We start from the raw sequence: 13,345 nt of genomic DNA, 5'->3' as shown, positions 1-13,345 counted from the left end.
AAAGAGCAAAAAGAGCAATAAAAGTATAAACATTGATTTTCCTTTTAGTTTGTTCTCATGTTTCGCAAAAAACAAGCCTAACAGTTGAAAACAGTCAAAGATTGCTGAGAGCGGGTGGGTTTGGGCCAACATGAGCTCTCACAAACCCCTGGAAACTCCACGGTAACCTTGTCTGCTCTACGCCTCACCTGCCACGGCCTCTCCCCCCTGGCACCTCTGTGCCCATAGCAAAATGGCCTCTTCTGCCTCTTCCTAAACAGCCCCCTTGTCTCTACACCTACTTTTACCTCCTTCTCTATTTTATATACCTCTCCATCAGCTATTTCAGACCATTTTGTTGAGTGCCTCCACATCTTGCAGTGCTGTGTGCTGTTCTCAGCTCCCTTTTATACCTCAGCCATCAGGTCACCTTTTTCCCCCCATCTCAACCCAATATTTTTCCACTATTTCTTTCCATACCAATCTCCTTTGTACTCTTGTATTTGACCTATTTACAGAGCCACATGTGTATTATCACCAACGACCGCCCTTTATGCAGAGTGTTAGATCAGACGTTCATCATTTTCCCTTTCTAGCTATAAAAATCTAAGTCAAAGAATTTGCTTGTTGCAATAGAGTTGTGTTTGGGAAATTAGTCTCCTTTTTTAATATCAGGTACATCATTTGCTAAACATAACAAGTTTACACGGTGCTTGTTGTCCGTCCTCATCCCCCGTCTCTCCCCACCAGGCAAAACTCCCATAAACTTCAGAAAGGATGAAAGGAGATCGTTGGATCCTGGCCCACTGCCAGTAGCATTTTCAGTGCTTCTGCTCCAGAGCAAGAGCACCACGAATACAACAACCTCCCTTGTGGCTTCTGGTGGCTTCCATCCCCAGCCAGGATGAGGAAGCGGAGCAGCACACACACTAAAAACAGCAACCAAGTAAAAGCCACGCAGAACTTTCTCAAACTGCAGACAGACCATTGAGGAGCAGGAAAAAAAAGGAGTTAGAAAAAAGACCGGATGTTTTCCTGACCTGTAACTATAAACTGTCAAGGCCACATGAACTAAAAAGAGTCAGGGCTGTAATACACAAAACCAGAGTTGTTCGGGGGTTTTTTTTTTCCCCAACTTTCAACTTGGATGAAAGAAAAACTAAAGGTTCTGTCCAGCTGAGACAGGGCTTTGCACGCCCTCTGCACAGGCTGGAACATCTGCACAAGGTGACAGCCGGTGGTGAATTATGCCTTGGTGTTCCCCGGTCAGACCGCAACAGGCAAATCGGCTGCAGCATTTTGCCACCTTCCTCATCAGGGCCTGGATGCAAACTGGAAGCACAGAGGCAATTACAGAAGTGCCATACAACAGCATTTAATATTTAACCTTATTTAACTCACATACCAGCTATTTTGCCTTAATCTCTTGTCCTTTTCCCCTCAAACATACTTCGCCAAGCAATCCCAGCCTGAGCGAGTGCTGGTTAATAAAAGGCAAGGAAACAATCTCCAAGAAAAAGCTCTATGGTACACAGCTTTCTGGCTTCGCTCATCATTCCCATTACAGCTCATAAGAGGAGCACATGTCCTTCAAAACAGAACTAGTAAATCAGGTGCTTAAATATCTGCCCCCCGCACCCTAAAAGATGTGAGGACTTTCCACGTATGTACTTGCAGTACAGAGAACAAGAACCTTCCAGTGTCTGGGGAATGAGAGGCAGCTCACTGATTGATGTTCCTCATTTCCACCAGCTGGTTACCTGGAAAGTGATTCACGCTTTCCCAGGACACGTTGTAGCTTCACACGGGTGTGATGGTGGTTTTTTGGCTCTTCAACATGTTAACTGCTTTTCCCCTTGGCACTCAGCAAGGCACAGGGACAAACCCAGCAGGGTTCATGGCTTTAGCAGGGCAGCGTGCAACCGAAGCTGCGAGGTGACGCTGCACAGCGTCACATCCACAGCAAGGTGCCCCATAGCATACAGGGCACAAGCAGTTGTGTAATTCCACCAACAGTTCTGAAAAGCCCCAAGATGAAAATTAGTGATTGTTTACCCTGGGATTAAAAACAGGCTACAGAATAGGAAAAGCTGCACACCCTTCTGTTTTCAGTGTGCTAAATATGGAACCATTCTTTGGCATCTCAGGAAATGCCAGTTCTTGAGATACCCTGAAAGGTGCCCCAGCAGCAAAGGAAGCAACAGTGCAACACAATGGAGAGCAGCCGTGGAAGGAACATCCTGAGATGACATTCCATGTCCGCTTTTGGCATCATCTCAGGAAAATAAATCTGTTAAACCTTCTCAGAGGTTTCTTGCCTGCCCAGGGAACCCCAGCAGAAATGAAGCAAAATGAACAGCGACCCTTGGAGGCTCCAAATCGGCCATACAGGGGTAACTGACTCAAACTCAATGGAAAAACATTTGGGTTTCAAAAAAGAACAGGGGACTAAACATCGGCACTTGTCATGATCCAAGTCCAAATAAACCTGCGTACACTCCAGCAGAATTTACATCAGAACTCAGATGTATCTGGTTTAGAAGGTTCAAACCAGACTCAATTTTTCACTCATGATGCATTTTCCTGGAAAGATAATTAGGTCTTGAGTACATTTGCACTAAGATGGTGCTTTAACACTGTAGGTCATTAAAAGCAAGAAGACATAAAAAAACTGGTACGGACTAAAATTTTCAAGTGACTTTGCTGTTTTTGTCTTTGAAAATGTCCAGTTTTCAACACAGAAAAGCCAGAGTTCCCCAAAATGCCACAACAGTTACAACTGGAGTGCAATTTCCAACTGGCTCCCATGCCACTGGACCCTCAGCATTCTCAATGGTTGTTGTTTCAAGCACTACAGTTCTAGGTGGCTTTGTGGTAACAAGCGGTTGAAGCTTGAGCAAACATGATAGTGAGGATGATTTCACCTTGACAAAGCAACATTTATTCAGAAGTACTTAATACAATTTTTTGTCAGGCATTCAAAACTCAAAACCTGCACTGACATGCAACTCAGTCCCAGGGCAAAACAGGGCAGCTGTTCACCAGCATCACCCAGGCTTCCGGGAAATGGAACTGGTATCGAGTATTTCGCAAAAATGTACATGAAAAATGAGAACTCAACTCAACTTGAATTCTAGCTGAGGCATAAGAACGAGCCCTACAACCTGTCAGTTGTACCCGCAGGTGGAACAGCGATTTGTGGGAGCACAGCACACCGTGCTACAACACCCAGTGCAGTGCCAGCTCAAAAGCACAACTTTCATCACTACTAATGCCATTTCCTGCTCTTTCCAAGCTATGCCTCATTTCAACCATGCTTAATTTCAGACCCTGCTGAGATAACAGCACAAGATACATTTTGCAGACACATTGCCTGCACTTTAACCTTGTTCTGCCGCCAATGGAAGTCACGCCGGTGGCAGGTTCATGCTGGAGAACAAACCATTTGCTGTGAAGACATCACCAGTGGTCCCTGCCATGAGGCACAGCCACTCCGTGGTGAGACAGTCCTGTGCTTCCCAGGTGGCACGGAACCATGCTGAAGCCATGCACCGTATACATTCCCATTTCCACCTCACAAGCCCGTCCCCATCCATCCAGTTCCATTCTTGCCCATTTCCAAGCCTGCCAGCCCACAGGAAAGCAGAACCTACAGCCTGGGAACAGCAAGCAGCACGGGCAACGGAGAAGCCTCCCAGGAAAGGGCGGATGCATCTACAAGCTAGAATTACTTTCTCACTCGGCACTCCCCGAGATCCTTTCCAATGAAAAGAAATAACGCTGCCAAAAGGCATTTCTACTCACACAGCAGTGCCCGGGGGTGGGAAAGCTGCCCCTAAAGCACCCTCTAGTGTCATTTTCTCATACAGCAAAGCAGGCTTCGGCCAGCATCCCAGCTCCACCACCACCAGCAATGCACTCCATTCCTCTACCAGCCATTCCTCTACCCTTGCCTAGAGCATCAGCGTGTCAAGATCTGCTCAAATCTTAAAAGAAAAGCAACATGTAGAGACTGTGGCCACAATGTTACTTCCTCCCAGAACCTGACCCCCATCATCAACCCCAGCACTACTACAACTCCCAGTGCCAGGGAAAAGGGTCGGGAGAAAGTAAAAAGGGCAAGAGAGAAAGTAAGAAGTTGCCAAGCGAAACCACTTACGCACAATGAGGCCGGCAGCATTTCCATCCTACCTTTGCTGTCGCCATATCAGACGTCTCCATGTTTTCTGCTTGGCCTATCAGTAAACAAGAGCATTGGAGAAGGGAGGGGAGAGAAAGGGAAAGTCAAGAGGATGAACAAGAGAAGACCAACAACTTGACAGAAGGATGAGAAATCACTTCTAAGCTAGTGCCAGGTTTTCCCTCCTGCCCCATAGATGGGCAGAAAAAGCATCTCAGGCAGATGGTCCCAGTTTAGTCACTTGACTGTGGCCTATCACAAGACCTTAGCCACTGCCACCCCCCAGCTCCTCCCCAGCCACCACCCAAAGGTCTAGCAGGATGCTGAGGAACAGAAAGAACCCTGCTCCCAGCTTCCTTTTCAAGTCTGAGCTTCTGCAGGGAGCAGGCAAGCAAACCACCTTCTGGACAGGCTGCTCATTCCCCTTCTTGCTCTAGGGGGAAGGGAGAGTGACAAAACCAACCCCCCAGATAGGTGCTTTAGGAATCAGGAGAAAGGAAGAAAGCAAGTGGGTTCTGGGCAGTGCACAGGTAGAGGGATCAGACACGAGGAGGGTGGAGATGGGAAAGGAAGAGGCAGCTTCTAAATGAAAAGAGTGAAAGGGCTCAGGCAGGCGAGTTGAAAAGCAATGGTGCAAAATAAACATACTGCAGACAGACCATTTAAAAGGAGATTCACACGTGCAGAGAAAAATGCAAGGCGGAGGGTAGTAATCTGCACCCTGCCGAGAACACTCACCTCGAGCAACACTCAAATGACTGCGCCTAAACTAGGAACTATTTGGTGCACACTCTCAGCTCAGACTGAAAATATCAAATCATCATCTAAGGTAAAATTTGTCCCGGCATCAAGAGGCACCCGTAGCTGCTGCAGCGCTGATTGGCGGAGCAGAGTGACTTCACACCGCCCCATTCATCACCCCGCATCTCCCTCCCGGTCCTGCCGGCTCCTCCTGCCCTACTTTACTACAGTAAATCAGTCGGGAGCCTATTAGCCGGCCAGCCCGGAACCGCTGTACGCACTCCTCAGAGCACTCCGGCACTGGCAAACCAGCCAGACATGAGCAATCCTGGCGGGGAGGGAGGTAGAAAAAACACTGCAGGGCTCAGTCAAATTAAGAGGCTCTGAGGGCTAGAAACATCAGTGCCTGAAAGTGCTTATTCATCCCCGAGTGCTGCACACCGTGCTGAGGCACCGCAGTGTAGCACACGAGACCAGGGGCGCCGGCAAATGATTTACAACACACTAAACAGCTTACACACACTGAAGGGCAGCTACGTAGCCTCTGCAAAACCATACTGCTACTATTCCCTTACATACAGGCATACACAGTCTCATTGAGCAGACCAACTGGGTTTTATTATATCAAGTATTTTGCAGTCCTGCTATTAGTGCGCACTGGAATATGCCAGATGTCGCTATCATGCAGATGTGTGATGTGAAGAGGGCCCAGCAGTCCACAGACACACAAGCACTCAAGTCACCTCTAGAAAGGGCCAGCAGTATACAATATACACTGAGAACACCCCTGCCAAGTCCTGTCTTGGCACACAGGAAAATGTACGTTGCTGGTATATATTTGTCATGATGCATTCATGCAGGCTCCTGCTTATAGAAATCAAGGCTGCCACACTTTACTTTTTACTCAGCATATTCAAATACACCAATCTCAAGCTTATGAGGACATAAAGTCCATCTTATGAACACACATGCATTTCTCCATCTCAAGCATTGATGTGAATATCACATACCCCGTACAACACCACACAGGAACAACACCACTACACCACCCGAGTTGGTTACACTAAGGTAAGAACCGTCATCCTTGCTGAGCCTGAGATGAGTTTCCACATGCCTCCTTTGCTATAACATGGGTAACAGGAGTCTGAAAAGCAACGACAAGACACCCAGTGCAGACACAAAACTACACAAAAGCAACTGCACCACTGTGGACAATCTATTCCCCAACCCCTTTTTTCTGGAGCCACTGAAATGCCTTAACAGCAGTTTACTCAGTTGTGTCCATTTTACTACAAGTGTTCACAGCAGAGTAGGGAAAAAACCCACAGCACCATGAAGGACCTTCAGCAAATCCTAAGCCAGAGAACCAGTAAAGCCTGACTTTGCAATTTTTTAAAAAGCGGAATTTTTACATTGCAGTCTCATTACAGCAGAGGTTATCCGGCGTTCCAGCAGGGTGCAATAGCTCATGAACTTAAAAGCTAACAAGAAACATCTCCCGAGGAAGTCCATTTCTCAGAAGGGAACAATTCACTATGACACACTTGAGGTCTGGGGAACAATTCAAAGCTCTATAAATAGCTACAGCAATAGTTACGTTAGCTTGGGGTTTTAGCTTGTAATTGCCTCCAAAAAGATACATTACAAATTAGAGGACATTGCTTGTTATAAGCACTACCTGGAAGTGTCAGCGCCCCTTCAGATAGTCACACACTGTCCCAGCTCACAGCCATTGGAGCATCCTCTGTGTAGATATATCATTGTGGCTTTACTGCTGCCCATCATTACAGTTCAAGCTTCACGCTAACCAGAGTGGATTCGCCTCTGAAAGATTCATGGCAACCAAAAAAATTGCTTATTCACACACCCACATGGTGGAAACAGACTTGGGTGGCTCAGATTAGCGCACTAGAAAAGGTGTGGGACCTGCAGGCACAGAATGCACCACGCTACCTGTGACACCTCAGCTTCAGGTTGATTCTCCTGTGTGAGAACACGTTCTGCAGGAGTCTGAGAAGCAGTAAAAAAAAACCTATAGCACGCATACAAAGCAAAACCTGTTAGCAACAGAACTAGTGGGAGGGAAAACTAGAAGCAAATCAAGCAGCATTACAGGGAGAGACAGAACTTGTGCAAAGAATGCCAGAATGTAAGGGGAACAGATCGTTTAACTGTTATGCACCTTAGTGTACAGGTGTATGGATCCCCAGGAAAAGGTACCAGCTCGATAAGCTCCTGAATCTTTCCCGAAGTCAGCAGTGTTCTGCAGCTCTACAGCCTCTGCTGTCAGAGAATCGCATGCAATCACAGCATCTGCAAGCCAGGGCACACCTCCATCTACCCGGGAAAAAAGGGCTCTCAGAAGGAACTCCCTCCCTGCTGCAGCAGCTGGGAAATCACGTGAGACTTCATTTCCAGAAAGAAAATATGCATTTCACACTCTTGGCATCATGGGAGCTGTAGTCACACTGTATATGGAACAGAAAGTGCCTGCAAGCCATTTCTTTCTGAGCTATGGGAATGCAGTGCTTGTCAGGGCATGCACGGTCTTGGAAGGGGGAGCGAAAACATTCAGGTCAAGGTATTCTGAAATAACTCATGGTGTCAAGTCAGTCACATCATGTCATAGCCCAACGCATCAACTAGATCTTTACTGAACATCTGCTCTCTCAAAATCAGAGCACTTTAAAGTGCCTAACAGCCAAGATGCTTTGGATCCCTTGCAACCTAAAATACTTCAAGTACATTGAGCTCAATCTTTACCTGGAAGAGTCCAACCAACTTCAGTCTTTGGGCTGGCACTTGCTAAAGGATAATCTGTAGACACACACAGGCAGCACACCAGAGAAACAAAGCTTTCTGTACTCATCTGGACCCATGGGGTGTCTAATGCAACACCCTATATCCTGAGCAACAGATCCTAACCTTCTACATTGCATGTAAATGGTGGTAACCTTGTAGCAAGAACATGCACCACGATATTCTGGCTTTAAGAATAAAACCACTAGAAGAATGACTGCAAATTCATGAGAGGAAGAAAAAGGTCCTTGATCCTTCATTTCTGAAACCTGAGACAAAAGGAAGTCGCTAAAGCACAGGCTCAAAACCCAGGTCTTAAACACCAGCTTCCAGTTTGCAGACAGAGCCATTTCAAATCAGCAGAAGCCTCAGGAGCTCCAGTCACTCGCTACCTTTTGCATGTCTGAGGCATCTTCCAGTCCAAGTGGCATCAATGACAGACTAGAACCAAGGACGGCAGGCTGAAGCATGCCTGCTGTCCCACAGTGTCACAGACAAAGCCACACTTCACTGGGAACCCGGAATAAAGATTGCTGGTTTCTGAGTGCACTGACACACGGCAGGTGCTGCCCAACAGCCTGCTCAAGCTCGCAGGTACAAGTCAGAATACTTACACACCTAAGCCTGAAGCAAAGATTCTTCTCCAGAACAGAGATAACAAAATCTTACAATGCTGGAAACTGTTACACCCACATCCCTCAGGCAGGCCCATATCGCCAGCCCTTTAACCAAGAGAAATGGGTTAAGAAGATAAAGCACTTAACAGAGCATACTTACAAAGACAGACTTGGGACAGGACTTGAGAGGGAAGGGAAAGCAAGCAGCAGAGAAGGGTTAAGGTTAAGCTTGCAGGAGAAAAAAGCAGAGGGACTCAAGGACAGAGCTTGGCTAGTGCCATTACAGTGCCTGACCTTGTCACAGTGCACGGGGTGGTGGGGAGGCACATGCTGCCATCTGATCACCAAAACGCACAACAAACACCCCGCAAAGGCCAAGAAAGAAACGGATAGGGGAAAAAAACCAACACCACAACAAGGAAAGAGAAGGAAAAGAAGATATGCAGAGGTCAGCACTCACACGGTTACAGTCATCTGCAGCAATGGGGAAGGCTGTCCAAGAGAAACGCGCACCCCAGCAATGTGAGGAAGCGTCACTTCAGCAGCACTGTTGAATTAGGAGAGGTCAGAATCCCAGCTTGTTTACACACGCATAGTAGTTTTGGGGAAAAAGCAGCACAAAGCAGTGAGCTCAGAATCCACGGTGGAAAGATGTAACGCCACCATTGACACAGGTCTTTCAGTGACGTTATTGTAGTCACCGCCGTTCGGCCCCAGAGAGCGCGAGCAGTGACTGGGGAGCAGTGACTGGGCTGCTGAGATGGCAAAGCTATGGAGAGATCTCCAAAGGGCTTCATCTGCACAACAGACACTGGTCTCCTCTGCTCTCAGATTTCTTCCATCACAGGCAATGCAATTTTAAAGGCACAGCTGCCTTTAAGTCTCTGCCAGATATGCTGCTGCTATGGGATAAGATGCAAAAATCCAAGGAAATTAAGAATTCTCTATTGAAACAAAAAGAATGAGGTTAATAATTACCAGAACTGAATTCTCCAGGCCAGAATTAACAAACTACCACTTCTCTTCAACTAGACAGTCCATTACCAGGCGGAAGCTAACACAGCTTTTCCCAAGCCTCCTGAAACGGGGAGAAAAACTGGTCTGAGCATCAACATCACAACTAATTTTCTTCTGGGTGAAAAGCATGGGTGCGTAGCTCAGATCAAAGTCCTGAGTAGGGCTTGCAGGGGTAGAGTCCATAACAGGATGTTCCAAGCCCAGCTGACCCACCACAAGGAGCTTTTTGTGCTCTTTGCCTTTTCTGCCAGAACTTTCCGATCCAGTGGTAAATGGCACAGTCTGAGCTAGCAGGTCACCCCCCTGTGTGCCTTCTGCTTGGTGATTGAGCTGCCCCCCCTTATCCCACCAAAAACCAGCACCAATTAACACTTCTTCCCACGGATACACGGATGAGCTCCTCTTACTTTGTTCAATGCTCTGCTAAAGGGACTTAGAATCTCAGTGTGGAGAGGAGCTATGTAAAGAGAGTCAGGTAAAACACCACGCTACAGGTATCTCTTACATTAAGTAGCTATTATTTGTGCACTGTGTTTCAGAACAGCTTCTTATGTCCCATGGCCATGGAATGCAGCAAGAATGAAGTACATGCTCACCATCACCACCCAGCTCCCCTCCTCCTCACCCCATGTTGTTTCTGTTTATTTTGTATTACAATTTTGAACACTCGGTATTTCCCCATTTACACAGCCAACCATAAAGTGTAAAAATGCATGTTTTCCAAGGTAACCATTACAAAGACTTGCATACTCCAAAGACACACAGCACTAAAAGCATGGAAGAGGCCATGGTAAAGCGTTATGCGCTGACCATAAAGTCAGGAAAAAGCTGGTTTGTTCAGGGACTCACACTGAGGGCAATCTGTACAACAGAGAGCGGCTTAGAGTAGGAGGATGTTCCAACGAGCAAATCCAAAATAACTTGGATTCCCAGTTCAGAGGAACGCGCTTAGATTTTGGGGGAGTTTTTCTATCCCTACAGAGAATAAATACCCTGCACTGCGCAGCTGGGTTTCAGAAACAGCTGATGACTGCGCTCTAAACAAGGGCCTGTAAAGGTCTCTATAAGGGCAGGAGTACATGCATTCAAGCTGAAAAAAGCTATTTCCCAGATGCCCCTCCACCGCTCGTGTAACCCAACAGCGTCCCAGGGGAAGCTGAGGCAGCACCGTGGGTCAGCAGCGCTTTCTCCTCCAGCTGCAGGCTGAGCCTTGGGCACAACCATCAGCCTCTCTGCATCCCGCTGCCCTAAGCAATCAGCTGGAAAGCCAGGGCAGCGAACAGCAGTGCCAGCTCTGATTTACATGTATACCATGCTCCCAGATTCTCAAAAAATTGAGGTGGGAGAGCTAGAAAAAAAAAAGCGCTGTAAAGAAAAGAAGCCTTCAGTTTCTGCCCTTCAACACATGCCAGTCCTGTCTGTCAATTTATTGGCTCAACAAATTGGTTTTAACTTACTTATCCCTGCAATATTTCTCCTCCACCTAGTCAGTTGAGTATTTATCTTCCTTTCTATGCCCACTGCACATCAAACAAGCCACTATAAACTAGGAGATTTTGCTCTACCTCATCTCCAGGGTTGTTAGGTAAAGCTTGAAAGCTTCAAGCTCTTATTAATAACTGAGGCAGATTAAAGCTGCAGAGCGGTTACTGTTAAAACCTTGAGAGACCCCTCTGACTCCAACACTTGGAATTGCAAACCCCTGTACTAAGGACGGTAAGAAAGATGCTACGTACTCCTTATGGACATCGGCGGTTCCATCTGCTAACTTGACTTTTCAACAGCAGCACAAGCTGAGACCCTGTATGGCCCCCTCTTCAGCTGGGATGTCTGTTTGACATCACATTTTAGTCTTTATTGTTATTAAGTGGGTACACAGGCCTTGTTTCCACCTCTCAGGAAATATTCTGAAGAGGGAAATAACCCTTTCAAATTGGCTTTTTTGGCTCCAAAGGCCACAGAGAAGCTAAAGGACAAGTTCCATTATGTGCATTCTCCTGTATGATTTGTCTATCAACTGAGTGTTGGCTGAGACTTACAGTTTGAGTTCTGTGCAGCTAAGGTCACTTTTGCCTCCACTTTAATAGCATAACAGGTCCCAGACTATGGCCAGGGATCCTAGGCATTGCTGCATGAAAATAATGAGTATTAATAAAAGATTTCAGTAACACAAACTAGATTTGCAGCTATTCTGTCTGGGGCATCAGGAGCAAATGGCTCAGAAGAACAACACACTTAAAGACCGAAAAAGTAACACAAAGCTCCAGAACGATATTTTGAGATGTACTTTTTTGGTGTTTGCTCAGCTGTTCCCCAAACATCCCCTTCACTTCACAAGGGAGATCAGAAAAAGGGGACCTGAAGAGCTGTGCACCATCCCATCCCATTTTAGCACCACCTTCGTTTTACTGTGCTGTACTAATCAGTCACACCACCCCAGATGGAAGCAGGGAACAATGTACTTTCAGAGCTTCTCTTGCCAGAGGCCACGCACATTCACGACATGACTCACAGGTACATCTCAGTTTTTGATGAGATCTCCATTAAAATGTTCCCAGCATGAAGAAAGGTGGGTTTCTCTGACAGGGAGACAAAGGTATTGCCTACACAGTGCTTTTTCTGAGGAATCCCCACACTGATTTCTAGCATCAGTTCGTTTCTGAAGTGTTACCAAGAAGAACAACGATCACCAGTACAGTGAAAACTCTCATACCCTTACAGGTTTGAGCACATGCAATAGAATTGGAAGGACAGTTACAGCCCCTACATGCACCCCAGGCCACACCTCAGCTTAAAAAAGCCCCACCAAAAGAGATGTGTTGTACACCTCAGGATTTAATTTAGAAGCCTGCAATATACATTCTATAGCAGTCACTCCCTGCATGATCTCTCAATCTCCCAGTCACTTCTCTCCCCTCCATTCCCCTGTAGCCTGCTGCTTGTCATGTTAATTAAAAGATACTCAGCATCCTAAACCTGATGGGTGTCTCAGTGTCAGGACAAGGAACAAGTCCTTGGACCAAGCAGAACCAGGCTCATGGACTTGGACTTAACCTAGATAAAAGCTCACGTTAATTCATACGTAACCTTGTCTTGTGTGCACACATCTCACCCAAGCCTCTGGCTGTCTCCATCCCAACCGTACCCACTCTTCAAACCACTTCAAGTCAAGCTGCTATCGCAAGCACAATTATTCAGACACTAAGTAACTCAGCACACGATCTTTCTGCATTTACAATCGTGGTGTTTCAGCATCTGAGTAGCTCAGACTTAATACTCCACTTTCTTTCTTTCCTGTGAGGTAAAACTTATTTCATAAATAGCAACATGAGATGGCTCAAGCAAACTCATGCAGGCAGAGTGCAGGGAGCTTTCAGTTTATACAAAACCTGACTCTTTCTAGCCTGTTCCACTAACTTCTCCCTTCTGTGTCTCTAAAAACACCCAGAACACACAGAGTTACCCCAAGACAAAAACAAAATCTGTATAGGCCCCCTTCTCAGCATAAAGAACCAGCCACATGACAACGCACATGACTTTGCAGAAGGAAAGCCTCTTCCTCAGAGAAGACACACGCAGGTGGCAGAGCCGCTCCACCGCTGTGCTGCAGGCACCACCTCAGGGTGCGGGTTCTGGACCATGGCAGCACTTCACAGCGCGCACACCTCAAGAGAAAGAACTGCTAGAGAGCGCTGAATTCATCTGCCAGCAGCAGGACAGAATTCTCAGTCTTGTCTGAAGAGACCTGAGGGTTGCAGCGTGGTCCCTGACAAGCCACCCCTGAGAAGTTAACTCCGCTAGCAGCACCCCTGCTACCATCTTCTGCCGTTAAGATCTTGGCTATGCCCAGTCCACATTTCAGCCATCCTCTGCTACATATTCATCTCTTTTTTTCATCCCACAGTCAACTTAGCAACTCAGCATCCCTTTCAGCATTTTCCCAAATGTGCTGAGGTGGGTAGGATCCTCGCTTGCTCTCTGCCCGTGAGGCAAGAGGCAGCATGCCAAGAGA

At 46.8% G+C, this 13,345-nt stretch overlaps 1 protein-coding gene across 11 annotated transcripts in view; it reads right to left on the bottom strand.

Annotated features, from left to right (window-relative positions):
• GRAMD1B (GRAM domain containing 1B) overlaps positions 1 to 13,345 on the bottom strand; it is a 107,115-nt gene that overhangs the window by 60,246 nt on the left and 33,524 nt on the right. The window contains exon 1 of one of the 11 annotated variants that reach the window (XM_071798815.1): positions 9,295 to 9,313. The exons of 9 other annotated variants lie outside the window; for them this stretch is intronic. The gene's annotated coding sequence lies outside the window, so the exon portion shown is untranslated. Of the gene's footprint in view, positions 1 to 4,170; positions 4,190 to 9,294; positions 9,314 to 13,345 lie in introns of those variants that run through there. One more of the 11 variants, XM_071798818.1, reaches the window with a different exon arrangement.

This window comes from Patagioenas fasciata, chromosome 24, assembly GCF_037038585.1.
Source record: "Patagioenas fasciata isolate bPatFas1 chromosome 24, bPatFas1.hap1, whole genome shotgun sequence".
Taxonomy (NCBI): domain Eukaryota; kingdom Metazoa; phylum Chordata; class Aves; order Columbiformes; family Columbidae; genus Patagioenas; species Patagioenas fasciata.
Note: the sequence above shows the minus strand (reverse complement) of the source record. Positions and strands in the feature narration are given on the sequence as shown.